We start from the raw sequence: 27533 nt of genomic DNA, 5'->3' as shown, positions 1-27533 counted from the left end.
TGATGGGAGCTATAACTTTCTAAAAAATTAGAAATAATCAGTTTACATAAAAATATTGTAAACTTCATTAACAATGCAAAGCTTTTCATTTTCTGTAAACCTCCTATATGCCAAGGACTCTTTGTAAGTGCACAAGACTAATGCTGCAAGTGCAACACAGAGGTCCTGCCCCAACAAATGCACCAGGAAATCTAGTCAAAGCCATTTTCTCCAAATTATAAATATTGACTTGTTGAGAACTGAACAGTCTTTGGCTAAGGGTCAATCACATGACATCATCCCACAAACTCAGGCCTGCTTATTTTCTTGTTAGTCAGAGATATTCACAGAATTCAAGAGCACAAACTACAATTAAACCAGGACAAGTTAAAAAATAAAAATAGCATGTAATGGGACTATCTCTGAATTCATGTACTCACACAAACATCTTCAGTATTAGACATTCTCTCTTCTGATATGTCTATGCATGGTTTCTGTTTCATCTGTGTGCAATTCTGTGCAGTTAACACACTTAATTATGTAATTAAAAATCCCTGCTTCTTTTCAAAATCCAAATAGAGAAGAGGATAGATGATAAGCAGAAAAGTCAACAGATAACTGCTTAGCTTCACAAAGTTATTTCTGATGGATTAGAAAGACTTATTTTCTTGAACATATTCAGTGCAGAAATTTTGAGAAATTACAAAAATGTACAGAGAAAAAGAAAAAAAGATATCAATAATGCAACATCCACAGAAAATCTATATCAATGTTTTTCTTGATCTCTTTTAATCATTGGTAAATGTGTACACACACTTGCACTCTATAGTCATAATTATATGTATTTATAATAGAAAGTGATTATGTCACACATCCATTGTGTGACCTAATTCTCCATATAACCATATATGAATAAGTTATGAGCTTGGTTTCAAATCAACAGCTCTCCTACATCAGCCTAAATTGCCCACTGCCTTTGCTTAAGATTAGACCACTGCCCTACATTGCTGCACTCATATTTAAATGTTTCACAGGAGAGGGGGAACAAAGGAAGATGGCAAAGATAGCAGGGAAGGAATGACAGAAGGAAGGAAGGAAAAAAAGAAGGGAGGGAGGATGGAAGCAAGAGAGGGAGGGAGAGAGGGAGGCAGAGGGGGAAGGAGAGTAGGATGGAAAGAATAATCCATGTGAATTGTTAAGGTTTCACTATAATTCAGTAATCTTTAAAACAGCTCCTTTGACTACATTCTAACTTTAAAGTGTTCTTATGTTGTACAGCAATGCTTTGAAATTATACTTTTTCTATAAAACAATATACTGATCTCCAAGGAGAACTAAATCAAAAGAGAGAAACTATTTTTTTTCTCCACAAAAAAATAATTGACCTGGATATCAAACAGTCAAGGAGAACATTCCAAAAATGTTGTAGATTTCCCAGTACAATGTTCCAAGTGTATGGTGAGGTTAAAAGTAAAGGGTATTAAGAATAACTTTGTCAGCCTATTTGAACTCCACAAAAATAGAAGATCATCTTATAGTTCATACATATTCAAAATTGGAAAAATACTGACAACAAGTATTCACAATTCTTGATTTCCAGATTGAACATTCAGTTGAAATGGCCAATTTTTCAAGCATTCTGAGTCACTATTTGGTTGAAGAACACTGTCTTCACTGGTCATATTTTCCTAGTTAGAGAATTTTTTAGAAGATTTATTTATTTTATTTTTTTACTTGTGGCAGAGTTACAAAGAGAGGAAAGACAGGGAGAGATCTTCCATCCTTTGGTTTACTCTCCAAATGACCGCAATGGCTGGGGCTGGGCCAGGCCAAAGCCAGGAGCCAGAAGCCCTCTTCTGGGTCTCCCAAACAGGTGCAGGGGCGCAAGTATTTGGGCCATCTTCCTCTGCTTTCCCAGGTGCATTAGTAGGGAGCTGGATTGGAAGTAGAACAGCTGGGACCCCAATCATGGTAGCTCAACCTGCTACACAACAGCCCATAGTGCAGGCCCCAAGTTAGATATATTTTAACATACAAATATTGCTTATGCATGTTTCAACATTTAAAATAATTAAGTTAATTTGTAGCTTCTGGAGAATAGAAGTTTCAAAACAAATTAATTTTAGAAATATCCACACAATCCATGTCCATAGAACATGGGAAAATGAAAGTCCACAAACAGGTTTGCCAAGAGCGATGAAACTTCAACAGTGAATGATGTAATTAAAGTGAATATTCATATGACATTTGAATATGAGGAATTATTTTAATGAAATTTTAATATTAATTTGGATTCAGAAAAATTTACAGAGAGATGTTTATACTATAGTTACAAAACTTATATGAAAAAAGAGCAATTGCTATGAAAAACATCGACTTTAGTCTATAGTAATAGGTATATGTACTTATGCACATATTTAGAGTGTTAATACTTTCAGGACATAGGGTATCCCCTTCTTTGTCCATAATTTTACTGTATTCCATTTACACACAAACTGTGTTTCTTAAACAAACCACAAAAACAACTAATTCTCTTTTCTAAATACTATATATGCAAGACTTTATTATGCAAATGTGCATTGCTAATTTTTAAGAACAGAGCATAGTATGCAGCAAGTGTTGAATCTAAACACTTACACACACACACACACACACACACACCATGAGCTTTGTAAAGTGGATATTTTCATAATTGTCCACAAACAAATTCAGCCTATATGACATCAACACAGCCAATAAATATAATGAGAAAACAATGTCAAAATGACCCTAGATTAATAAACTTTTGAATTTTTGTTATGTTTTAAGTATAAGGCAGAAAAGCAAAATTCCCTTAACTAAAACAGAAGAAGATGGCATTTGAGGAAGTAAGTCACAATCTGGGGCAAGGATGATGAGGGATGAATACAATCCAGGAAAATATTCACCAGGGAAAAAGTTGAAAGCAAAGAGCGAGGGAAACCTTGTGCAGAATGGAAGCAAGATGAGTTTGATGGATTTAATTAAATGTAAAGGAAATAGTGGATGGAAAAGGAAAACTTCAATAGTGCAAGCATAAGACTATCTCAGAAGGGGCCAGAGCTTAATCCTATCAACAACTCATTTGCATATCCATAGTAAAAAATAACAATGGTATTTTTGTGACCAAAAATATATGCAAAGCAGTCATTGTGATAGTTCAGTAGCTATTTTTGAAATGGAAATTTCCTTACAATTTGAAACAGCTCCTTCTTCAAAACACCAAAAGGCATCAGCATCTACTTTGGACCACAGAGCATTTTCAGCATGATATGCTGGATTTAACCATAGTGTTCCCTTTAGAAGCACAGACTACTGCTGTCTGTTAAAAAAAAAAAAAAATGGACAGATTTTCTTTTTCTATGTATATGAGAATTTTATAAACATCTCAGATGACTAATTAAAACTAACCTGCAACTGGGCAATGAGGTGATATAACTATGTTAATATGCTGCTTAATACAGTAAAAAGAAATTTTTTACAAGATCTGGAAAAAAATCCAAAATTATAACTCCAGGGGAACAGCAGAGTGATTCTACCTTCAGTACCACATTAAAATCTCTGATTGCCTACTCGTTGTGACCCCCTTTACCGATGGCTGCGTAAACTCATATTTCTGCCACTGATTGTGTGCTTCTATTCAGCACTAACATTTTAATAAGAAAAAATGTTAAATATCAAAGTAATAGATGAGCATTCTCCTAAAAGCCAATTTCATTAAATACCATCGGTATTAATCTTTCTAAATCTTAATTACAGCCTTTTGACATATTACCCCCCATTTGACCTTTTCTGCTCAATTCTAGTAAAGAACTCTAGGACAGACAGGGATCTGAGCCCATGTAAACCTACAGGAATACATCATTTTCAGGCGGCTGAGCAAATGGGCATGGTGACCCAAATTATATTTTATTCAGGAGTCAATGAGACCACATTTTTCTAAGCAATCAACCAACTTCTGACGTCCCTGTTTCGAGACAAAGCTATCCAGAAAGAGAGGCCCATAAATCTCGGCAGATACAGTTTCAAAAACTGGGACCTTAAGAAAAAAAGTCTGAAGAACAAAACTTCCTGAAGTAGATATGTCCCACCCAATTTAAAAACAATTAGTAATGGCAGCCTTTAATCGAATGACTTGACGTTTAGTTGGAAATAGTAGGGGTTGGCAGTACCAAGATTAAAAAAGTAATGATTCTGCTATTACACCACATTTGCACCAATCAATAGCTCAGAGGCATCCTTAGTCTGTTAGATGCACTGAATAAGCAGAAGTTAAATTGTTGAGGAAGGGGAATTCAGGAAATTTGACCCTAGAACCAAATAATGAATGGCTCCTTACACCAGGCACCAGAAATTTCAAAGACCATTTGTTGAGGCTAATTATTGTTTTCTGTTATTTTTCTAATTCTTCATGATTGTTTTCTTCCTTTTATATCCCATACACCTAAATTTAGTTATTTCCTTTTCTCTCTTAAATCTTTGCCTTTTTCCTTGACTCTTCTTCTTCGTCTTCCTTTTAAATCTCTCATGTCATCTTCTTATTCTTAGCCTTATTGGTTCATCCTTTTTTTTCCTCAGCAGTAGACCAAGTGTAAAATGAATAAAATAAAGAAAGCCTGATAGTTAACAATATAAAAGCAATTTTGAAATTATCTGGAACAGTCTCGTCTAAGGTAAGAAATTTAAAACTTGGAGTCTGCAGTAGGGAATAATAGATGAGTACTACAGTGGAAATTTTCAATTTATCATTTCAGAGTGCATCCGTTAGAAAAGGCACACAGAATGTTGACTATCTGGAAGGACATCTATACATTCAGATGTATAAATCCAAATAATTGAGGTCTTTTAAAAAGCCATGATGGCTGTCTATTAAATAAAAGAGTAATTAATGACCTTCTTGCTTCCATATGGGAAATGGGCAAAAAAAAATTTGCCAAGAGAGTACAAAGCTACAGGTTCTGGAATTTGAGACTTTATAAGGCAGTTCTGCCAGCATGCCCTGAGGGGACCAAAAGCAGAAACAGCGTGTTGTGTTGGAGAGATGTTTTCTTCACTTTGCTGCTTCACATCAGTTTTTAATTCTGATCTACCGTAGCCTTACAAACTGACAAGTTTGAAATGTCAGGAGAAAGAATCGTAGTTCATTGTCAATGAAGAATTCATTTTTTCCCCAATGTGAAGACATAGCTCCCTTTTCCAGTGGTGTCCCTGATGGATGAAGTCTTGCTATTACAGATACACTCATCCTGTCCCTTCTAAGTTTCCCCCATTGTGTGTGTGTGTGTGTGTGTGTGTGTGTGTTTGTGTTTAAAGATCATCTTAAGAAAATACATTCAGGCAGATGTCCTCAACAGCACTCTGGCCTCAGAATCAGCCCTTAAGGCATTCGAATCTGGCTGAAAAGCCCATGAGAGTATTTCAGGCATGGAAAGCCAAGACACTCTGGCAAAAAAAACAAAAAACAAAAAAACAAAAAACAAACAAACAAAAAAAACACCTAAATGAAAGATCTCTGTGAGTGAGATCCCAGTGGAAAGAATGGGCCATCAAAGAAGGAGGTACCTTTCTCTGAAGGGACTATGACCTTGTCTAAATAAGATCAGAGTCGGTGAACTCAAAAGGCTTCCATAGCCTTGGCAACCCATGACAAGAGCTTAGGGTGATTACCGATGCCATAAATAAGAGTGTCAATTGTGAAGTCAACAACAGGAGTCACTGTGCACTTAATCCCCATGTAGGATCTCTGTCCTTAATGTGTTGTATAATGTAGATTAATGCTATAACTAGTATTCAAACAGTACTTTACACTTTGTGTTTCTGTGTGGGTGCAAACTGTTGAAATCTTTACTTACTACATACTAAACTGATCTTCTGTATATAAAGAGAATTGAAAATGAATCTTGATGTGAATGGAATGGGAGAGGGAGTGGGAAATGGAAGTGTTGTGGGTGGGAGGGAAGTTATGGGGAAAAGCCACTGTAATCCAAAAGCTGTACTTTAGAAATTTATATTTATTAAATAAAAGTTAAAAAAAGAAAATACATTCACTATTATTATATTCAGTATAAAATTTTATCGTTACTGCTAAATCTATTAGTATCAATTGTTGAAACTAATTTTGTGCTAGGTGTATACCATGTAAATACTTCATAAATATTGCCTCATTTAATTTCACAATAACTCTAAGGAGGGAAAGGAAGAATTGTACTATAAACTTTCATACTACTTCCATGTCGAGGCACAGAGAGCATGCATTAATCCCCCATCTAACACAGCTGAAAACGGACAAAGCCACAAACTGACACTAGATCTGCAAGGCACTAAATTCCACACGGTTAAGTGAATCACATCACTCCACTGACTTTCCTGTTATTGTAGGCTGATTTTTTTTCCTGGCCTGTAGATCCAGTCCCCATGAAACATTTATCTGGGGTCACTGAACTGCTGAGCTGGTTGCCATGTGTGGCTGGCATCTGGGATGTTTGGAGAGAAGGTCATTTCAGAGGGGATTCTTTTCAGAGGAAGGGGTTTTTCAAGAAGCAGGCAGAGCCTGAAAGTGAGTTTCAAGAAAACTTCCCAGGATGCACAGGATGAAAAGCACAGGAGGTAATTTTCCATGTGCACAAGCATTCGAAATTCTTCTTGTTAGGTCTGACATGGAGCGCTATTTCCATAATGCACATTAATAAGGCAATTTTCCTGGAAAAATAAACGAGACTGCTTGCATGGCTTATTCAACTCAATTTCCATGGGAATTGAGTTGGTGTGGTGCACTACGAAGAAGGATGGAACCCTTCCACAGCAGGGCTCTTCCCTCGAAGGCGCACAGCTGACCTTTAACATATATTTTTATAACTTCCCTTAAATCCACACTGTGGAGAAAACAACCTTCTTGCTCTGCAGCTCTCCAGGGCTTATGTGCTCATGTTGCGCTAGTCATGTTGCATTAGATGTTGTAACTAAGAGGAACTTAGGTGATGCATCATAATGAGATGCACCAGGGGGAGAATTTGAAAAGAGGAAATGACAGGTGGGCTGCAAAGAACTTGGTGCCTTGAAATTACAGACCAATGATTCTTATAACGATACTTCCCACTTCCTTATGATGCTGAAGCCCCATAGCTCCGATTTCACTATAAGCATGTTTACTGGATATCTAGAGGATACTTTATTAAGCCCAGAGAGTATACAAAGATGAACTCAACATGATCCTTGCCCTGGGAAGACTGACAATCAAGTGGAGAGAAAAACACAGGCTCACAAAGGGGTATAGTAATTGTTTATATGGTGATGCAGAGCACGAGTTTGGATTGTGAAGGACTTGGAGTAATGTGCTGGATATGTATTATTTGTGGTGAGATTTCGATCAAGTGATTTACATTTCAGCTGCCTTATCTGTAAGATGGCAATAATACTATTACTTAGGCTTTAGGGTTGTTTGGACAAAGACTGAGCAGAATGTCTAATCTAAAAGCAATGTTCTAGAAATGTGTGCTAGTATTGTGAGAAATAACATGAGCTATGATAATAAAAGGTGATCTGGGCTAAGTGGGGTAAACGTGCACTATAAGTGGCAGTCAGTGTAGAAAGGGCAACTCAGTCATGTTAAGGAGAATTTTAAGGTAATTTAGAAGGTAGTAGGTAAAATAGGACTGAATGAGTGATGAAGGTTTGAATGGAAATAAATGATATTGATAAAAATGCAAAAAAGGAAAGAATAAAATCAAAGCCATGGAAATTTAGGGTGTGACTTCAGAAGACTAAAACAGTCCTGATTTGAAGAAGCCATAGGCCCATGATAAGGCTGTGAATTTAGGTAGTGAGAACTCAATGGAAAGACAGCTGGAAGGCACTAAACACTACATTATTTTCCTTAAGTAGACGGTATTTGTTTAAACAGTGGTGTTTTTTTAAGGATGTTAGCAAAAGTAGGAATTGTGGTTAATTGAGGAAAGGCTAGATTAAACAAAGTTGACATGTTTTAACAATAGAACTTTCATAGCCTTTAAAAAGCCAATGCATATGGGATGGAGGATACAGTGTGCAATGATTTGTTTTAAATATCACGAAATGTTTTGTCATGGTGTGTCCATGTACAGAAAGTGATTTGCAAAATACTCTTCTACAGACAATAGAAAAGCTTTAAGGGACTTTGAATACAATAATGGCTATTATTTGGTTTCAGGTGTAACAGGTTTATTTAGAACTCGACAACTCACTGGTGTATAAAATGTTCTTAGTTTTCTCTCATTGTGGACTTCAATGCTGATCTGTCAATTCCCACTTTCTGGCTATATAACTGTTATCTTTGGCAGATTCTGTAAAATTCTAGACAAGCTTTAATTATACAACTTCTGGAAGACTAACATAAAATTCTAATCAGATTCCAAGTTAAAAGCTCCCTTCTCCTTGTAGGTTCAAATGCTTTTAGTGTGTTAAGTTGGGAAGAAGAGAGGAAGTCAACTCTTTATTAATTCCTGGGGCTGTAAACCCATTACTGTATTGGCTAATACTGGCCGTCAGTGCTTCTACATGGCAGGCATCCCTAACCTGACTCTTAGAAGTTTATGAGCATAGATTCTTCAGAAGTTCCCACAGAATCTCCCCATTTGCCTGACCCACTATTGTCTGAGCTTCAGCTGCAACTCATCTCTTCCCTTGCCCTGTCTCACACCAGGGCTCAAGTTGTTATCACCCTCTAGGGTGGGAAACCCAAACAAAGGCTTAAAATAGCTACTTCTCTGGGACCTACATGACCTATTGCAACTTTAGTTCCTTTCTAAGATAGCAGGCATGCATGAGCTTCTGAAACAATTTACCAATTCTGTTGACTCCACTCAGACTACCCTGGGCACAGACCAGCAAGAATATGGCCTCAGCAGGTACCCAACTAGGGAATGGAAAGAATACTAACCTTTCCTTCTCATTGGTACTGCAACCAATAGGAGAGGTCTTAGGCAACAAGAAGTCCCTGGGATGTGGTGAGAGAGTCTAAAATTGCTTGTAAGCACATATTCTCTTGAGTTTGCTGTTCAAAGAGGATTCCAGGAAACTCATTTTGTGACATTGCACTCAGAAGAATGCCAGGTGGGGGAGGGTGTTGTGGCCCAGGGAGTTGTGCCTTTTCCTGGGAAGCCTGTAGCCCACATGAGACTGATGTTCTGGCTGATCCAGCTTCCTCAATATGTGCCTGAGGCGCAGAAGTTGATGACCCAAGTCCTTGACTTCCTGCCACCCACATGGGAGACCCAGACTGAACTGGCTTTGGCCAATCCCAGCACTGGCTGTTGTGGGCATCTGGAGGATAAACCAGCAGAAGGAAGCTCACTCTCTCTCTCTCTCTCTCTCTGTTTCTGTCACTCTCTCTCATTGCTTTAAAATAAATAAATAAATCTTAATTTAAAAAAAGAAAAAGAATGACGCGCCAGACCACAACTGAGGAACAATAAAAATTGAAAGAATCCAGCTCTAGCCAATCCCCACTGCAGGGACACAAGCAAGTGGTGGCACAAAGGGCCCCGGAGTATAAACTCCCTTCATGAAGATACTAAATCTCTTATGGGCAGGATTAGGAAGTCACTTTCTGAACACAGACTGCATGAAAAATCATGAAGAACTGCACCTACACCAAAACTAGCCCTGCTTCCACACACAATCAATATGCACAGCCTTGTCTACAAAGACCACACAGCCTCCTGGATCAGGGAGGCCCTGCTTTGGCAACCTTCCCCAGGGTACTCCTCACCTACATACTTCCTATTCTTCAGTTTTCACTTGAGATTCCTTTGGCTCATGGGCCGTATACACCAAGCAGGAACCCACTTGGTTGGCTATCCGTATGTGCTACTGTTGTGAGTGCTTCACCCAGAGTCACCCATGCCCCACTTTAAGCACATACTTACTTGACTTTCTAAAGAAGAAATGCCCTGTGGAGAGTATAAGAAAAAAGCTCACCATGAGTGCTATCTTCAGTTTGACTGGTGACTCCATGTTCCCTGTCTTGTCTCCTATGCACTTTCTATATCCACTGAGGGTAGCAAACAATCTGGGGAGAGACTTGTCAAGAGATGTACACCTTATTTCTCTGCTTGGTTGGTCCTGGATTTTCTGGGCCCAGAAGATGGAGGCTTCTTAGTAGTTCTGTTTAACATGCAAATCCCTTTAATGCATCTCATTGAGTTCCCATGCAGATGCTGCCATCAGCCCTAACTCCTGGATAACTCAGAGTTCTAGTAAACGTTCAGCTACAAACATGACAATGACATTGTATTTTCTAGACACATGCACGTGTGGGTGGGCATCCGCACAGAGCAGCAGGCCTGTGGTAGACACACAAGGTGAGAAACAAACCTTGGTTGCTGCAAGACAGTAAGATACTTAGCTCATTTCTTACTGAGCATAAGCAAGCCTACCATGGCAGAAGGTAGATGCTAAGCGCTGTGGAAGAAGAAGGTAGGGACAATACACAGGAAGTAGTACAGCAGGAGATGGACAGGTATTTTGGTTTAATAGAAGAATAAGTGGAGCTCTCACTGAGTTGTTACTAGTACAAGGTCCAAAGAAAGATAGGAAACAAATATGCTTGCATGTTAGATGGCAGGGATTTGCATTTTTCTTGAGTCTCTGGTGTGTCCACCCTGAGTCTGACCTGAGTTCTTGACCTTAATTACCATGAGATACATTTGCAGCCTTCCCATAAATTCTCTCTTTATGCTTAATTAAATTTGAGTGAGTTTTGTGTCAAGCACCATAACCTTGCCTTCTATTTCTTGCAAATAAGGAACTACAACAAAGACTAGCAAACTTCGGATAGTAGTTACTTTCCCATCTGCCATGACGGTATCACCATTATTTGTGTGTCAAAATCCTGTGCAGTCTGCACTAGTCACTGAGAAAATACACAGAGACTCAGACTGCAATTGAAAGCTTCTGGCTCCTCTGATTCCTAGTCATCTAAACATGAAAATATGTTTTCAAAAGGAAATTTGCAATGAGCGAAGAGACATCATCGACTGGAGGACAATAACACTGTGAACATAGATGTAGGTACTTAGTCTTAATGTGAAATGACCATTAAAAGCTAAGGGTCTCTTTTCATAATGTGTCCCTCACTGCCAGGCAGCTGCGTAAAAGGAAAGCTTGTTTTAATGCGAGCCGAGTGTGAGACACTCAATCAATAATTGTGGGATGAATGCTGAAAGCCTGCTTTTCTGCTCCTACTCATACACAAGGGTTCTTGTTTTTATTTTGTTTCCTATTTATTTGCTAGTTGTTTGTTTTTCCTGCCCAACAACCATTGTCTCCCTTTAACAAGACCGGACAGCTTTTTTAAGGTAACTTCTCCAAAACTTCTGTAGGCAGTGGCACTGGCCACGGCACTGAAGCACCCCAACCTCACTAGGCCAGAGGGTAACAAAGAGCTCCCCAAAGTCTTTTGGCGTAACGTGAAAGGGGGAATCTAGCTGCAACTGAATTTGTCAGCAGTTGTTCCCTGGTTGTGGCAATCTATTAAGTCCTGTTTTCTGGATATATCCAAATCATCCTCCTTCCTGTATTTTCCAGCGTTCGACTGCTTGGCTTTTTCCTGCCCTTTTTCATTTTGCTACACAGTCACTGACAAAAGAAAATAAGACATAACTCAGAATTTTATTCTCAAGTTTCTTGCAGAACAAAAGAGAGAATTCTCAGATACACAGTTGAGGAAGAGCTCTCAGACCTCAGACGTGTCTTCAACACTGGGGACGGGTTGGATGGCCTCACTTTGCCACTCACACTGCAGCCATACCATGCAAGGTTATGAGAGGAGGAACTAATTGAATTCTCTGAATTTACTTTATAGAACAGGTAACTTTGTTGAAAGCCTCCAAGCCAACTGAAACCTGTCAACGCCTCAGGATGGCCCAAGGGGCACATGGGACTGACCACTGGGTGAATTCCTGATGTGCTGAGCCCAAAACCCCATGTACTGACCATGCTGAGATGACCATTTTTGAGCACATAGCCATTGAAGAGACCCGTGGCTGATGTGTACTTCAGTGCAAAGACCCAGAGCACCCCTTCTTTATAGACCAATCATCTCCTAGGATTCATCTCCACCGTCCTCTCCCTTCCTAATCACTTGTCAAAACTGGCATGAGTCAGATTTGAGCCCTGATTGCTCCAGACTCCTTACTTTGCCGCCTGTAATAGACTTTCTCACCACAAAAGAGCATGGCTTCCGTGTCTGGCTTCAGTGTCCGGCTTTCTGACGCACAGGAGCAAGCGAGTTTACATGGGTTCCATAAGGAAGCCAGAGGTCTACAGACATTTTCCTCTCGCTTGGAATCCCTTACATCTTTTCTTAAGAGTGCATGGCTTTCCCTCCTCAGGCGATCTTGGGGCTGCTACCACTTTCCCACCAATGCCTCCCTAGAAGCCAATGTATCTGTTATTCTGTGCCCATGTTTTCACCTTCAGTGCAAATACCAACCACAAACGACCTGAAATAAAATTGTGATATTTAATGTCTGAAAATACTGCATGGCTCTCTTTAGAGTTACAGAATGATTCTTGGAAGCTGCTGCACCCTGCTCACAAGGGACACAACTGCTAAAGCATCGCATTAATGGGACAACTCCTGCTGCTCTCTGTTCTTGAAAGTTTCCCAAGTAGGGAGGTGGGTCATGAACCAGTTTGTAAAATGAAGCACAAACAGCTAAACCTTGAAGCATCTCCATTTTCTGCTTTCTCTGTCTTTTCAGTGACGACAGTAGGAAGAGATATGTGGGCTGCTTTAAAGACAGAGATGGAGAGAGAAACATCTTTTTTTAAAATTTATTTTATTTATTTTTTGACAGGCAGAGTTAGACAGTGAGAGAGAGAGAGACAGAGAGAAAGGTCTTCCTTTTTCTGTTGGTTCGCCCCCCAAGTGGCTGCTACGGCCAGCGCGCTGTGCCGATCCGAAGCCAGGAGCCAGATGTTTCCTCCTGGTCTCCCATGGGGTGCAGTGCCCAAGGACCTGGGCCATCCTCCACTGCACTTCCAGGCCACAGTGGAGAGCTGGCCTGGAAGAGGAGCAACCAGGACAGAATCTGGCCCCCCAACTGGGACTAGAACCCGGGGTGCCAGCACCGCAGGCAGAGGATTTAGCCTAGTGAGCCGCAGTGCCGGCCAAAACATCTTTTTTTATAACTATAGCAAATGGCATCAGAGTCAAGTTCAAGTATTAGAGAACATGCCTGGCATGCTCTCAGTTCAATACCTGCATCTCTGAGTGAGACAGTCATAAGATCCATATGGTCACAGTAGAGGATTTAAGCAGCCTCAAAGTCCGGACTCCAAATTTCCATCAAGGCCTTCTGATGTCTGTTGTAGTCAGCATATGAATCCCACTCTGCCTTGCTGAACTCTTAGGGTGGGGATTATGGACCTGCAAGAAGCTGCTTATTTCACTTGCAGATGGGTCCCTTTCTTTAATGTTTTACTTTAAATTATACTCCACCCCTTTAGAACTTTGTTGTTGTTCAGTGGTGAGGATTCACTTTCCAAAGTAACACAGAACTCCTTATATCCTTTACACATATTTTGAGTCAAATCCAGACAAAATCTACTAGATTCTTTTGCAAGTCTAAATGGTAAGTTCCTAATAGCCCAAATAAACTAATTAGGAATTGCAATTTAATTACACATTAATTACATACTATTTTCTTTTTAATTAGTGTCACTTGAGGTGAACTGTGACTACAAATTTGTTTATATTGATTGTGATAGTAATAGAGCCAGACTGAGAGTAATACTTTTGTTTTCTTTTCTTTATCATCCTCAATGGATTAACCTGGTTTTACATTCCTTGCCTCCTTCCCTAGGGTATTTTATCAAGTGGATTAGAACTTCAAATGCTACAAAGATACATAAGTGCTTGACTGAAAAATGTGATATGGGTAATTATCACTCAGGCTTTTTAATGATTTTTTTAGGTGGAGCTTTGAGCAATATATTTTTTTTAAGAGAATAAAAATTATTTTCAGTGGATATATGTCTTCAATGTCTCATCTATTGATTCTCTTTAGATGTTTAAAACCTCAGTGTGACCTAAATTTTATGAAATGGGGTCACTGACATCTGAAAAGCACAACAAAAATATGTACTGAATATCCCATGGACTGAAACACATAATTGTCTAATGAAAAGGTTATCCACTGTGTTAAGGCCATCACTGGCAGAAAATTTCCATTATTTCTAAGAGAACAAACTTGGCTGTATCTTCAAAGAGCTCAAATTTTATGTTGACTGGAATTTGTCCATGGGTATTACTATGTTCTATTACCAGCTTATGGTATCTAATTTATAAAGTCAATTTACATGCAAAGCTCTTTGTGTTCTTTGTACTACTTAAATTCATCACAATACATTTATATTTCCTTTGTGAAATCACTCCCTGGCTCCCAGCTGTTCAACACATAACTTTTTAAACAAAAGAAACTAATTTAAATGAATTTTCCAATAAACCAATTCTAATTCAGCAACTGGGTCTATAAAAACCTTAAAAAAAGATTTCTTTCTATTAGAACAGATTCATGAGTTGGAAAAGACCCTTCACTAAAAACCACTATCAATAGAGGATGATATTTTCTGACATGGCTAGCAGCTATGAGCAACACCACATAAAGAGGTGAGGGACTTTGGTGAAATCATAGAGGAAACTGATAGGACTTTTTTAAAGAGGTGAGGGGGCATTAAATTAGCACCTCAACAAAATTCTCCCTCTTAATTCTGGTGCTGATATGGAGGAGTGATTCTCATGTTTAATGGATGGACATATGCCTTCCGATTCTTGCCCCTTCTAACTGTGCCCTCACCCCATCAAGGCTGGCACTATGACATCATTCTGAATCTCTTCCATACCATTCCTCATGTCAGTAGCTCTTCTGGATAAATGCTCAGCTGTTTTACTTCAAGCACTGTAAGCCTGAAAAAAATCACCCTCAAATCATGTTTCAATAAAGATAGTCTGGTTATCATACAAAGTCCATCTATTTTTTCAAAGGGAATTTGATTAAATCCAATTTAAAATAAAACTTTGATGAGCATAACTTTCAGAAGGCTCTGCACAAATATACAATGATGCCCTACAACTTCTGTTTTTCATCATCATGAACAACTAATGTCTATATAAGGAAAACCAAGTGTTCACAGGGAGGGTCGGACACTGACTCTCTAATCAGTTTGACTGAACAAGTAGAGATACCCAAAACACAGAAACACTTTCTTTCTGCTACAATGAATTACAGATAATGCCAAATGCAATGCAGTCTAATGTCTTATAAATAGTGATCCAACTTAGGAAGTATAATCAATCCTTTTCAATGGGTATTGGGTAGTGGGGTTAGGTCGAGGATGGGGAATGAGGATGAGTTCATTAATCTACTGAAAAAAAATCCAATTAGATCAAGGGCACTATGCAAGATTTAAAAATCCTACTTTCTGATGGTAGTTTTTCTTTCTTCTACTTAAAGTTTCAGCTCCTAATAAAGCAAAAGTATATCGCTAAGATCTTTAGTGGAGTCAAAAACAGTAAACGTGCTTTCAGTTTCAACCAGTAAACTGTGTTTTCCAATGGGAATTTTTGCTTTAAAACCAATTTCTTTAGAATTTTTTTCAAGAACTGTATTAGTGAAAAAGTATCAATTTAGGAACAAATTGCAGGATTTTCCACTTTAGGACCAAATATGATAACAGTTTGTCAGATGCTTTTCAATAGTCTGAAACTCATCACAAATCCAAATACAAATAGTAAATAAAGTATTTAGGTATGCTACATTTTTAGTTTGGAAACTACTCTTAGAATTCATACTAAAGAATAAGGTTCTCCAGTGATTCTAGTTTTTTTTTTTTTTTTTTAATTCAAGGAAAACTTCTATTGATTTATTTGGTGAATTCAGTAAAGCAAAAAGGATGAAGAAGGTTAAAAAATGAAATGTTTCCTTGAAAGGGCACTGATAGTAGCACAAAGATGTATTGAGTTTTAAACCCTGAATATGCAATCTCTATGGGAATCACATACGTTATTTCTGCTGTTTCTTTTGTTTAACTATCGGGAGTTTGAAAACAAGGATCAGGAGTGCTGGTTTGCTTTCTCTCCCAAGTCACATAACATGCAGAAGAGAAAAACAGGTCTGTGCTTTCAGTTGATTTGATGTACCTGATATGGACCTTATCAAAATGAAAGGAAAGTGAAACTGAAGAGAACTGAAATTAACAAAAAACCGACTCTGTCATATGGTGAAATACCCATTAGGCTCTTTGAATCCTGAACGATATCCGTTCATGGACAACGTGCTGACAGCAGATGATTGGGGTCGTCTCAGAAAGCACAGCTCTCTAAGGACTCATGATTAAAATGTTCTCAAATACTTCCTTTGTTTATAAACACAGAAGACTCTGTAGTCGCAAAGTAATGAAGGCTAAATATACTTGTAACTCGACACAAAGTTAGGAAACAAGTAATTTCTTGCTTTTATACCATATTAGAAAACATCTTTTACTGGTGTTGAGTAACACTGAATTAACAAGACAGAGTTGTCAGTAGTCACAGCACAAGGAAACACATCAGCAATTTATTAGATTTGGATTTATCAGTGCATAGAAACTCATGATGCTTAACTTAAAGGCAAAAAGAGCAGAACACTTTGAATAATAGCTTGAAGTGGATGATTAGCTAAGGGGATGCAACATTTAATAGCCAAAATAAATTACTATAATTATTTTATTACCTATGCTAACTGATTCCATTGTTTTTATTGAAATAACAGCTCCCTGAGGAAAGGAATGGTGCTTCAATGAATCTCAGCTGTAGGCTTGTGTGTTCTACAGCAATCAGAAACAATGAAAAATAGCCTTCATTGATAATACTCTTAATATCTGAAATGCAGCCCTTGGAGAAAAATAGCCCATCCAAGTGCAAACACCTGGACAAATCTGGAAGCTTCTTGATGGAAGAGAAAGCCTATTAAAGACAATAGGGTTATTTTTAGTTCTTTAACTCCTCTATCTGTAACGTTCCTGGTTTACGCCCTCATGGAATAATTTTTTTTTTTTTCCAATTTGTTTTTAAGAAAGACCATCTTGAGATTCTGATACATTTATCTTCCAGCAAAAATGTACACATGTGACTACATTCTTGTATGTAAGTTTCTCCAAGTAGTGAGAAGGAGGCAGAATCAGTTAGGGTGCCAGAATGCATGTGAAGCCACAGAATAAAAATATTGCATATTCTGAGAAATTCAGTTTTTAAAAGTCAGTTTAAAAAATATAGTTTGATTAAAAGAAAAACATGAAATATGGAGTATATAAACATTGCCATAATGAAAAAGGATCTCTAAAAAAATTAAGAACCTGGGGCCCACGCTTTGGGCGAGCAGGAAAAGCCACTGCCTGCTGTGCCAGAATCCCATATGATGTGATTTTTAAGTCTATGTTGTTCCATTTCTGATCCATCTCCCTGATAATGCACCTGGGAAAGCAGTGGAGGATGTCTCAAGGGCTTGGACCTCTGCACCCATGTGGGAGACGCAGAAGAAGCTCCTGGCTCCTGGCTTTGGACTAGCCCAGCTCCGGCCAATGCGGCCATTTGGGGAGTGAACCAGAAGATTAAAGATGGAAGATCTCTCTCCCCCTCTCTTTCTCTAATTTGACCTTTCAAATAAATAATATACATTTTAAAAAAAATAAGAACTTATGGCCGACCTGGTCCTCTCTCCGGTCCCCCTGTCAGCCACCAGTGCTTTCCTTCCTAGTCCCTCTCTGCCTTGGGGCATTTTATTACAGAGACTGTCCAACAGTGCGAATCCCCTTCTTCAGGTCGTCTTACGGTCTTTCTTCTTCAGTTAAGATCACATGGCACAGTAGGACACAAGTCCACAGAGAGAGAGAACATAAAATCAGACAGCAGAAATTACTGAAATCATAGCCTACACCGATAAGAAATGAGAAACAAAATGAAACTTTGGAGCCTATCTTGCAGAACAACAGGAAACTTTGTTAAAATTCCCCAAGCAGCCAAAACCGGTCAGGGTTGTAGGATCACAACAGGCACAGGCACTACTGACAGCTAGATGAACTTCTGATAGTGTGAGCCAAAAAGACACCCCCTGAACCTGCTAAGATTGTCATTTGTAAACATTAACTGTATGAAGAGGCGCAGAGGGGACCTGCACCTGCACAGAAAGCCTTGTCTCTTTCTTTCAGCTGACCAATCAACTCCCTTGCCTATTCTCCACCCCTTTCCCCATTCCAGACAAATGTATTTGGCAAAAGCTGTTTAAAATTCAAATTTGAGTGTTATTCCAGCTTCCTACCTGTATACCTTATAATAAACTTTCTGTAAAAAACCTTGGTGTCTAGGACTGACTTTTTAAGGTGTACTGGCGACTGAACTCACAATGGTTCAGTAACATGATCTTTAAATTAGGAAAAGCTGACAGGTAAGTTATAGATTAATATTTTAATTCAGGTTTGAAAGGTTTTGAATGAATTTTTTTGGTGAAGTGAGAGCAATATTTGCTCTTCAATTTTACTATGATACATATACTATTTTATGTAACTATCCTGTTAGTTTACAAAAAATATTCTGAGATGCATATCTAGAATGGTTTCTTCCAAGCCTTTGCCAAGTTTACTAGCTTCCCATTCACTCTCATTTACTCACATATTCATTTATTTAAAAAAAAACATTTTCTGTGCTGGCATATATATATATATATATATGAAATTAGATCCATGTACCTCTCACTATCTACAAAAATAAACAGAAAATGGATCAAAGACCTAAATTTAAGACCTGAGACTACTAAGTTGCTGGAAGAAAATGTAAGGAAACACTCTAAGACATTGGCATAGGGGACAATTTCTTGGATAAGACCCCCAGAGCACAGGCTACAAAAGCAAAACTAAATGGGACTATATCAAATTCAGAAGTGTTTGCACAGAATGTGAAACAATCAACAGAGTGGAGAGACATCCAAGAGAAAGGAAAAAATATTTGCAAGCTATCTATCTGACAAAGGATTAATATCCCAAATATATTAGCAGCTTAAGACACTCAGCAACAAAAACCAACCAATCCAGTTAAGAAATGGGCAAAGGACCTCATCAGACAGTTCTCAAAAGAAGAATTATGGCCAAAAAATATGTGAAAAAATGATCTCACCTCTCCCCTGTCAGAATGGTTAAAACACAGAGTGACAAATGCTAGCAAGAATGTAGAGAAAAGGAAACACTTACACATGGTTGGAGGGAATGTAATTTGGTGCAGTCAATGTGGAAAACAGTGCGAAGATCTCTTAAAAAAAGTAGAAACAGACTTGCCATATGATCCTGCAATCCCACTACTCAGTATATACCCAAAAGACAAGAACACGTATCAAAGAGATACCTGCACCACCATGTTTATATCAGTACTGTTCACAATAGAAAAAATTTGGAATCAACCCAGGTGTCCGTCATCAGATGAATGGACAAAGAAAATATAATATATATATATATACACAATGGAATATTACTCAGCTACAAAAAAGAATGAAATTGTACCATTTGCAACTAATGGATACAACTGGAGGACATCATGTTGAATGAAATAAGCTACATAGAAAGATAAATACCACATGTTTTCTCTTATAGTTGGGAGCTGAAGGAAAGGAAGGAAGGAAGGAAGGAAGGAAGGAAGGAAGGAAGGAAGGAAGGAGGGGGGAGGGAGGAATGCCTGTGTGTATCAATATTGCTGCATATATGTTTTGTGAAACTATGTTTTATACCTTTGTCAAACCAATAGTTAAGAATGTTAAGAATGTTATACTACTATAGTTTTAAAGATCTGTGTTACTTTACAATTTACTATATATATGGGTGAAATGGTCATTTTTCCATTCAATTATTGTTTTTAGCTGTTGCCTATATTCCCACTACTCTAGAGTCTTTTTGCTTTGTACTTGTTAGACTCTCATTTGGTGAAGTATTAAGTCTTTTTACTGTAATGTAAACTTAAAATATGTTGTCTTCAAAACTGAAAGAATGGAAAAGAAAGGAGGGTGGGAAGGAGACGGGGAGGGAGAGGAGGCAGGAAGGGAATATCATTATATTTTTAGAATTGTACTTGCAAACCATATTAAATCTAGTTTAGCTTTTAACCAAACTTAGTTAAAAACTAAAAATCAGAAAAGGAAAAAAATAACTAAAGCATGAAAAAGAAACTCCAAGATTTCCTGTGAGGCTGGCCTTGCAGCATAGCAGGTTAAGGTGCCACCTGCTGTGCTGGCACCCACGTGTGTGCCAGTTAGAGACTCAGCTGCTCCTCTCCTAATCAAGCTCCATGCGCACACCTGGGAAAGCACCAGAGGATGGCCCAAGGTCTTTGGTTCCTGCACCCACATGGGAGATCTGGATGAAGCTCCTGGCTCCTGGCTTCATCCTGGCCCAGCCCTGGCTGCTGTGACCATTTTGGAGAGTGAAACAGCAGCAGATGGAAAATTTCTCTCTCTCTTTTCCTGTCTCTCACTGTAACTCAGCCTTTCAAATAAATAAAACAAATCTTTAAAAGAAAAAAAAATTCCTACGCCTCCACTCTAACATGGACAACATGATAGGGTTTGGACATACAAAGCGGTTTCGAGGCTGCCAGAAAGGAGCTTAGAGTTTGGTAGTAATGTATTCTTGCAAGACACATGGGCAGACTGCATATGAGCTGAGGAAGAGGTAACAGGAGTGGAGGGGAAGGTACAGAGGCTGTTTGTGTCAAGGGTAGAGATTAGATGGCAAGCCAAGAAAAACATCCAAAGATATCTCTTTACTCCTTAAACAGAGTGTTAAGTGTGAAATAAAGGATACATGTTCATATTTATCTTGGAAAATAAGCTGATGTTCTGTAATTCAAAAATATTTTAAAGATTTATTTATTTTATTGAAAGTCAGAGTAACACAGAAAGAGAAGGAGCAGTTCCATACGCTGGTTCACTGCCTAATTGGCCACAATGGCTGGAGCTGCACCTATCTAAAGCCAGAAGCCAGGAGACAGGAGCTTCTTCCAGGTCTCCCACATGGGTGCAGGGGCCTAAGGACTTGGGCCATCTTCTACTGCTTTCCCAGGCCATAGCAGAGAGCTGGATCAGAAGTGGAACAGCCAGGACTCAAACTGGCACCCACATAGGATGACGGCACTGTAGGCAGCAGCTTTACCTGCAATACCACAGCACTGGCCCCTCAAAATGTTCAATACTCCAGATACATAGGTTGTTCTAAATGCATTTAGGAGTTGCTTTTGTAAGGTTGTTTGAAAGAAATTAGGAGCCATTTATATCAAGAAAATGACCTAAGCTATTCCTCTCATTTGGTGTCCACAGGGTCTGTAACTCACCAAGAATCACCATACAGAGTAGTAAAATTAGAAGACATATCTTCATTAGGCACAGTACCATACCAACAACGTATCATATGATGAAACATAAGCAATAAGTTATCAAGTTAGCCCCAAAGAATCAAGAAGAGTCTCAGAAATAGGATGTAATACACTATTGGAGAGGGCTTCAAATTCTTGAACACTATCATTAAATTTGAAATATTCTATCACATTCTTCTTCTGCATTGTATCCCAAAATACACACAATCACACATACACACACATTCCAGAATAATCGGCTTTTCTGCTTCCCATGACCTCTCTATTTAAAATATATTTGTGTATAGGGCTGACATTACAGTGTAGCATGTAAAATGTATTCCTGTTACTCTATTTAATATGTTGCATTCTTCATACAGATAAATGTGTTTGCAACTTTTTCATTTATTTATATGTTTTTATGACTCCCTCATTCAATATTACACTTCATATTCGCATGACCATTAAAAAATCACTGCTGTACTCAAACCTTTAATTGCTTAATAAATATCTGTTGCATAAACAAATACAACAATGGAGGGATGAAGAAATAAACAGAAACAGAACCTTTAGTTGGAGACTTGATGGTCCAAGCAGTCCAAATGAAACCAATGTTTAGGCAGCTGAAACCCAAGACTAATGAATAAAAATTAGAGCTGGTGTCTGCTCCCTAAGCAAAAGAGTATGTGAATAGGAAGCTATTCCAGTGAATAATTCTTCCTCATGTTCTTATAGACTCCTCTATGTTCTTAAATATTTTGAAATATCTTTGCACTGAAATACTATCTGCTCTCTTTTCTCTGGAATATGTGGGTCTCTGTCATTGTGCTATTCATTTGATCTCCCCTGAGTAGACCCAACTGTGAACATGCTCAACTAAACACTCAATGTGTTCAAAAAGAGAGGGTCCCACAGGATAAATATTACTGAATTCAGAAGAAAAGTGTTAGAGATAAACTTAATTCTATCTTTTCTACTGATAATGTTTCCCCCACAATTTCTCAAACAAAGCAGGGGTTATCTTACATTATAAATAAATGGTTTTTAAAAATAATTTACTTTTATTTTTAGCTGATGTAAAAATTGTGAATATTTATGTTGTTTCAATACATTTATATACTGAATATTGTCCAGTCATATCTATCTCTCCAAATATTTAGCTTTATAGAAGACAACATTCAAAATCCTTTCTTCAATCATTTTAAGAAAAATAAAGAATACATCATCATTATCTATGGTCACCTACTACACAAGAGAACACTAGAGCTTCTTACTCTTAACTAACAGCAAACAGGTACTGAAGTTAGGAAAGCATATAACTGATGGAGTCTTTTCCATGAGAGAAGGAAATTTTCTCTTTCTCATATCTCCTTTTCCAGGATGGACCTGGTTTCTTCTAATGTTCACTAAAATTCATTAAATGTTCAGCTCTTCCACACACTAAAGAACCAAGGTTACTTAAAAAAAGAGGGTTCCCTTGGCATCGAGTTAAACTACTACATACTAAATTGTAATAGCCAACTGTAATGTATGTTAAAATTTCTTTGAAATCTGAAAATATGGTATCAAATGATAACATCATGCTAAATTAGGGGTTGCAGGAAAACAAGGATTACAGATACAAAGATAAGTGCAAATATTTCCTGTGGATATTGTGCTTTTGAATATTGTTAATGCGTTTGACTTTGAATGAATTTTATCTTACATATCTAGAATTCATGATAGAAGCATGTCGCATGTGTGAGTACATGATGCAGTACATGACATTTTCTGTAAATTAATACCTGCCATTTGCTGAGCACAGAGCTAGGAGAGTGTTGCATCAATTGTTTGTTTTCTATTCTTAGGACAGACTTAATTTATGGAAAAGATAATTGGGACTGAAAAACCTTAAGAGAGGTATATGAATAAAAAGCTAAAACAGATGCCAAAGAAAATGAAACCGAGTGTAACAATCACAAGATCTGTTCTCTTCCCCCATGCTCAGTCATGTGACACACCTTGAGCTCATTCTCATTCTGAGGGAGACAAAGGAGGGTGAAGGAAATCAATAAATCATAATTTATGTCAATTATTCTATTCATCCGAGGGAATCCTGGTGAAGCTCTGAAATCCTTGTGAAGCACTGACTGAAAGAGGCGGGATCTTACTGGTACACATGTCAATCAGTAAAAGGTGATTTACCAGACAGGTCACATCGATGTCACCAAAGTATAGAGAATGGGCTAGATCTGTAGGTCACCAACGTTAGGGACCTTGGGCACACAAGAAACTCTATACAAACATTATGCTACAAAAGGAGAAGTGAAACGGAAGCTTGGAGAGAGGACAGACTTTAATAGGAAGAACTATTAAACAGTATTAAAATACCGTGAAGTCAGGGTTGCAATCCTTATTTACATCAGAGGAACCTAAGGCATGCAGCGGTCAAGTGTCCTGTCCAAAGACAGCACGAGACTGTGGAACTCCCACGCAGTCTCAGCTCCCTTCCAGGTCTGAGTGCTCTTCATTTGCTAGCTAATGATTTTAGCCTATAGCTGTCTGGGTTCAGATAACCAATTTGGCATCTTAAAATCAGTATTTTCCTCTTTAGTACACATGGGAAAAATAGAAAGGAAAAGGAATATTGACAGATATTTCCTTAAGGCAGAGCTTTACAAAGCAGGCACCGGTGACACGGTGGGTCAGATCTCTTTTTGTTGTGGAGATCCGCTCCATATGTGGTGCCATCCCTGGCCTTTGGGGACTGGATGCCGCTCAAACTGCACTCCCAGTTTCAGTAACCAGCAACGCCTCCAGGCACTGCCAAATGCCCTATGAGGCAAGGTCCATCCCTCCCCATTTTGAGAAGCAGGGCTGAAAAGGAGCCAGCAGGGCAAGCTTTGGGGCTAGGCGTGTGGACCACAGTCCTAACTCAGGTCACCTGTGGCCCCTGGAAACTTGAGAAATTCTTGCACTTAGGACCACTTTGCTCATTTTCTATACTAATTAGAAGGCTCCCAAATAAATGCAAGACTAGATATGGAAAGGCTTTAGACACAGAGAAGTGCTGTCCAACAAACAGGGGGCAAAAGTGGGCAGCTAACCTATGGGTAAGGGGCTAAGTCCCACAGCTGAGTGACTGGGTTTGATGCGCAACTTAGCTTCTGACTGGAGCTTCCTGCTACTGCAGTTCCTGGGGGGCAGCATGATGGCTTACGAAGTCGGGTTCCTGCACACATGGGGGAGACCTGGACCGAAGTCCTGGCCCTCGGTTTCATACTGGCCCAGCCTTGGCCATTTTGAGCACCTGGGGAATGAGGCAGTAGATGAGAGACCTCTCTTTTTTTGTCTCTCTCGCTCTGCCTGTCAAGCATTATTATTACTTGTTTATGGAAAGAAACAGAGAACAAAAGAAAATAAACATCACAGCATATAGGTATTTTATTTTATTTTAATTGACAGGCAGATTGGACAGTGAGAGAGAGACAGACAGAGAGAAAGGTCTTCCTTTTGCTGTTGGTTCACCCTCCAATGGTCGCCACGGCCGGCACACTGCGGCCGGTGCGTCGCGCTGATCTGAAGGCAGGAGCCAGGTGCTTCTCCTGGTCTCCCATGGGGTGCAGGGCCCAAGCACTTGGGCCATCCTCCACTGCACTCCCTGGCCACAGCAGAGAGCTGGCCTGGAAGAGGGGCAACCGGGACAGAATCTGGCGCCCCGACCGGGACTAGAACCCGGTGTGCCAGCGCCGCAAGGTGGAGGATTAGCCTATTGAGCCGCGGCGCCGGCCGGCATATGGGTATTGATCATACTAAAGAACGTGTTTGTGGGGCCAGCGTTCTGACCTAGTGGGTTAAGTCCTCGCTTGGGACACCAGCATCTTATATAGGCAACATTTCAAGTCCCAGCTGCTCCACTTTTGATCCAGCTCCCTGCTAACAGCCGGGGAAAAGCAGCAGACAATGGTCCAAGTGTGTGGACCCCTGCCACCCATGTGGGAGACCCAGGCAAAACTCCTGGATCCTGGCTCTGCCTGGTCCAGTGCCATTGTGGCCATCTGGGGAGTGAGCCAGCAGATACATCTCTTTCTGTGTCTCTCTCTGTCTCTCCCTCTCTCTTGGCAATTGCAACTTCCAAAATAAACAAATCTTGACACTAAAAAAAAGAGCATGCTTGTTTCACAACAACTACCAGAAATCCCAAATAAAGAGGTTTTCATCCATAGCAAATAAAGAGACTTTTTCTTAAAACTGCCATCCAAGAAAATCTAGTGATTGTAGTAAGGGAGGTTTTTAGAAAATTCTGAAAATTTTTAGTCTCCGTCTAATAAGTGAGTCAGAACAGTCAGTCATGCTTTCACACACACTGAACATTAAAGGAAAACTCGTTACTGTGGAGTTGGAAAGCAAACATTGGACCCATCTGACTTCGTTCCTAATTTCAAATCCTTCAGGAATTAGCTTAGTGACCCTGAGCAAGTCACTTGATCAACTGTATGTTCTTAATCTGCTCAGTGGTGAGTAAATTAATTAATTTACATCTATCCAGGAGCACTCAGTAAGATGAATGTAATACAACGAAATGTAAGTGGCAGCACCAGTATCAAGTACAGTGTTAAACCAGGTGTATTACCAGAACTGTCTTTCAAGACGACAGAGCAAGAGTATTTCAGAAAGCTTCAAACAATGAGGTGCTTCCTTTTTATCCCCCAAAACTCCAAGTCCTACAATGGGCCTGAAAAGGATACACCTAGAGAGAACTGATTCACTTCACAAATAACAAAACCATGTCAAACAATTCTGTTACCCAAGCCATATCCCAAATCATTGGAGAAATTTGCACTAATAAACAGCATTATTCTCCTTTTTCTTCCCTTTTTGCAAAGACAAGAAGCAGACATAAGCCACTTGGCTCAATCCCTCAATCCCTCTTGCAGTTGTAATAATAATTCTGAATATTAACTGGATCTCTGTGCTCCACAACATAAGCAGACTGTCAGCACAGGGGATCATGCCTGTGAAGCATGTGAGAAGGAAAAGAACAACTGTAATAACCAGAAGCATGGGAAAACTGCTGAAAGAAACACGGAATGAACTGTGCCCCTTGGGAATACGTATCTTTTTTTTTTTTTTTTGATACCATAAGACAAAGGAAAGTATGTTTTTAATATTTGAAAAAAAAAAAGAAGAAATGAGAAGTATCAACTGGATCTTTAGCTATGATTTCTCTATGGAAGGAGGAAATGGGCTTCTTCTGTACTCTAGAAATTTCTTTTATGATTATATAGTTTTTTTAAAAAAATATTATTCATTATGTGGTGTTCTTGCTTTTTCAGGGGTGGGAAACATCTGGCCTGTGACAAAATCGTTTGGTCTGGCCTTGCCATGGCAACTGTAGGCAAGACTCAAAATTCAGTCAATCTTGAGCAGGCTAATTGGGAAGCTGATAATTTTGTATGTCCTATAAATAATGTTATGAAAATCCAATGGCCCTTGGCATCAAAAAGATTCCCCATCCCTGATTCTTACCCTTCAGTCTGGTGAAAGCTGGGGACATGTGTTTCTCCAATATTAAATGTTGAAGAACACCTTAAAAGCAGACTGTGGTTTGTCTTTTTCTTCCTTCAGAAGAATGTGTTCCCAAAGGCTTATTCTACTGGTCACCTTCTTAACTTCATTCTGTATGTATGTCTATGTATCTTTATGCATTTGGCAGGCAGTTTTCATGGGCCAAAGTTAGGAAAATAAAACTTACTCTTTACTTGTAAGACGATGCTGCAGCCCCACAGAAAGCAACAGCATTCGGTACCAGGGACCTGGCTTAACTTTGTAAGGCCACCGATGAGACTGCGTAGGATTCATCATCGCAAGACAGTAGTTTATTTGTTAAGCTGGGTCATATTCTTTCTTTACTTTTCAAGTGGGGCTCTTTATGTAGTTCTAAGGAGAAAGTCAAGACTTTCAAATGAATGGCAAAAGATCTCACTCTTTGTGTGTGAATCTCAAAAGGAATATGAGCAATGATCTTGGACAGAGAAAACTTGACAGCACTTTAAACTACAACAAAATGCCTTTTGTGAAGACTTGGACTTCAAATGCTTGAATAGAGATGATGCATATTTTCTGAGTCATAATAGAATGATAACATCTC

At 38.9% G+C, this 27533-nt stretch overlaps 1 pseudogene; it reads right to left on the bottom strand.

The window, feature by feature from the left end:
• The window catches only part of LOC100356275 (heat shock protein HSP 90-alpha pseudogene), a 77889-nt pseudogene extending 50645 nt beyond the window's left edge, over window positions 1–27244 (bottom strand).
• Window positions 27245–27533: the final 289 nt, after the last annotated feature.

Source organism: Oryctolagus cuniculus, chromosome 6 (assembly GCF_964237555.1).
Source record: "Oryctolagus cuniculus chromosome 6, mOryCun1.1, whole genome shotgun sequence".
Classification (NCBI taxonomy): domain Eukaryota; kingdom Metazoa; phylum Chordata; class Mammalia; order Lagomorpha; family Leporidae; genus Oryctolagus; species Oryctolagus cuniculus.
Note: the sequence above shows the minus strand (reverse complement) of the source record. Positions and strands in the feature narration are given on the sequence as shown.